Source organism: Cyphomyrmex costatus, unplaced genomic scaffold (assembly GCF_001594065.2).
Source record: "Cyphomyrmex costatus isolate MS0001 unplaced genomic scaffold, Ccosl1.0 scaffold807, whole genome shotgun sequence".
Classification (NCBI taxonomy): Eukaryota; Metazoa; Arthropoda; class Insecta; order Hymenoptera; family Formicidae; genus Cyphomyrmex; species Cyphomyrmex costatus.
In genome coordinates, this window is record NW_017280383.1 from 18,324 (window position 1) to 22,055 (window position 3,732).

The window sequence follows — 3,732 nt, forward strand, 5'->3', positions numbered from 1 at the left end:
AACAATACATAGCCAATTTAAAACATTGGCTAAAAATTGTGTAACCAATATTGGTCCAATATTGTTGAATCAATATTGGTCTAATATTGTTGAACCAATATTGGTTAAATATGACTAGGCGTCTACCTTACAATATTGGACCAATATTACAGATTAAATTTTTACCCAATATTGGCTAAATATTGGTTGAACAATATATAGCCAATTTAAAACATTGGCTAAAAATGGTGTACCCAATATTGGTCCAATATTGTTAAACCAATATTGGGCCAATATTACAGATTAAATTTTCACCCAATATTGGCTAAATATTGGTCAAACAATATATAGCCAATTTAAAACATTGGCTAAAAATGGTGTACCCAATATTGGTCCAATATTGTTAAACCAATATTGGTCCAATATTGTTAAACCAATATTGGTTAAATATGACTAGGCGTCTACCTTACAATATTGGACCAATATTGGGTGTGCAATTCTTATTCAATGTTCATTATTGGCTGTAAATTTATTTCCCAATATTGCGCCAATGTCTTGTGCTACTAGGGTAACTTCGTTACAAGTAACGAGTTACTTCCATTCCCTGTAAATATCCTATAATGTTCTAACTCGTTTTTCCGAGCCTATAATATTGTATCCCATTGAATACTGATTGTCCGACGATTGTTATATCATGTTAAATCATGAAATCTAGATTCATTTATGCAAATATCCTATCGCGTCGTAAATCGTTTTCTCGATAAACTATCATTGCATCTCATTGAATACTTACTGATCGTCTGATGACTTCTATCATGTTGATATTATTCGAACATTCATGTTAGTATTCTTGTTGCGTCTAAACCTGTTTCTTCAATAAACTAGCATTCTATGTGGTTGAGTACCATAATTGTTCGGCGACTTCTATATAGAATAAGAAGATAATGATTCATTTATGTATATATCCTATAGAGTTTTAATTCGTTTCTTCAACAATCTAATACTGTATCTGGTTAAATACTGATTTTTCGACGATTTTTATCATATCGAATAAAAAAATCCAGATTTATTTATGTAAGTATCCTGTCGTGTCATAAACGTTTTCTCAAAGAACTGTATATGGTTAAATAACTCGGTGTATATGGTTAGATAACGATTATAATGCAACTTATCATGTTTTAATAAAAAATTGTTCATTATTAATATTATTTAGGTGGGTGTTAGAAAATCAGAAGTAACACTTCAAAATAGAACAGATATGTTAACTAAATGTGTTTAAAATATTTTTTAATTTAATCAAAAATTTTTTTTAAATCAGGATTTTTTTTGTGTATATATACGCTTAATTAATATACCTGTTCTATTTCGAAATGTTACTTTTGATTTTCTAACATCCAAATAATGTTAATAATAATAATAATAAAACTCTGTAAAGAGTAAACGCGAGGCAATATCTTTCCAAGTTCTACAGCCCTACAGTACCCTATATAATTTACAGGTACTATAATATCGTCTCTGAACTCGATCATTTTATTTCTGTATGCAGTCTAAATGCTGTGAAACAAAAGGAGTAGGCAAAACTCTGTAGGATGACAGTAGGCAAAATAGGTCAAAATGTGTAACCCGGCTCTAGGCCTGGATTAAGCTGTTCCTGGAATACAGTAGTTGTTTTTATCGCAATTGTATTTGCTACAATTGCGATATATGTAACAAATTGACATAATAATATATATTCAACAACAATTGTTTCCGTGAAAATGTGTCAAGCACTTTAATTTCATTGATCATAAATTAAACTAAGAAAGAATTGAGGTAAAAGTAGTTTATTTAAATTGTAGTCCAAAAAATTAAAGTGTGCAAATTTTTTTTGTACGCAAAGTAAATTAATAATCTTTTAGATAAAAAATGATAGACGGTGAACAGCGTTTTTCATGTCGTCTTTTAAAGTAGCCTGTATCCTGAAATCATATTCCAACATTATGTGATTTGTTGGAGTGACAGAATCGTAATGAACAATAATCAATAATGAACAATTTATCAATTAGTAAGGAAAACTTGATTCAATTGTATCGATTCGATCATTCCTCGTTTGACGAATAATATCATTCAATCAGGTTTATCAGTTAGAAGAAGATAGGTTATGAACAGTGTTTTTCACATTGTTCTTTAAAATAATCTCTATCTTGAAATCAGGTTTCAACATGATAGGATTGAAATCTCAGAATCGCGATGAACTGTGATTTACCAATTCATAAGGAAAACTTGATTTAATTGTATCGATTCGATTATTACTCGTTTCACGAATAATTTTATTCAATCAGGTTTATTAGATAGAAAAATATAGGTGATGAACAGTATTTTCACGTCGTTCTTTAAAATAATCTCTATCCTGAAATCAGGTTTCAACATGATAGAATTGAAATCTCAGAATCGCGATTAACCGTGATTTACCAATTAATAAGGAAAACTTGATTCAATTGTATAGATTTGATCATTACTCGTTTCACGAATAATTTCATTCAATCAGGTTTATCAGATAGAAAAATATAGGTGATGAACAGTGTTTTCACGTTGTTCTTTAAAATTCCTCTATCCTGAAATCAGGTTTCAACATGATAGAATTGAAATCTCAGAATCGCGATGAACCATGATTTACCAATTAATAAGGAAAACTTGATTCAATTGTATCGATTCGGACATACCCTCTATCACGAATAATATTATTCAATTAGGTTTCTCCGTTAAAAAATGATAAACGTTAAATAATGTTTTTCAAGGCGTCTACTGAAGTAGTCTGTATCCTGAAATCAGGTTTCAACATGATGGGATTAAAGCCTCAGAATCGCGATGAACCATAATTTATCAATGAATAAGAAAAACTTGATTCAATTGCATTGATTCAATCAGTTTTATCTGATAAAATCATATTGATTATCGTTTGTCATAAATATCATATTGGATGAGATTTGAATGTTTTCATAATATTCGCTATTAAAACGTATTGATTATATTTTAGGTAAAATTCTGTTAATTCTTTATTCAAATAGATAGAACGTATAATAAAATTTATATTTGTCAATATATAAACTGGTCAATCTTGAATCATGACATTCATATTAGGAGTAAAGCAGATACAACTTTATTAGTTATGATAGAAATGTTATCAAGTCACACCAGTGCTTCTGATATAACCTTATACAACTGTATTAATTATGATATAAAGTTGTCGAATTTTTTATAATATCTAATACCGTTCTATCCATTCTTTTGAGCAAGGATGTCTATGTGCTCCCCTTCTGCCCGAAAATGAACACACGGACATGAGCTTGCATTTGTGTATATAACTACCAGTTTTGCTAGGCCACCGACTAATTTGGTGTCGCTACCATCAACACGGAGTTCTTGGCTGAGTATTCAGGAGCCTTAAGTGTTCAAATCTCGCCGCCTGTGGCGGCAGCACTACGATACTGGCCATTTCGTCCATGCGTTCAAGCGGACGAGGCCATTCTACCAAATTGAATTGAATTAAGTGTTCAAAAAACACTCTCATATCTGTCGAGAGACGAAATCGCGAGGTTGTCTCCGTGTGTAAAAACACACGCGCTTTGCACGCAAAACGACACCTGAGACATTCCGTTATAAATCGAACACTTTTCAGACGACTATTTTTTAAATCGCTTGAAACTTTTTTTACGTGTTCTAGGCATGAAAAAAGTGGACCCGTGTCTCGGGAATTTTTTTTTTTTTTTTTTT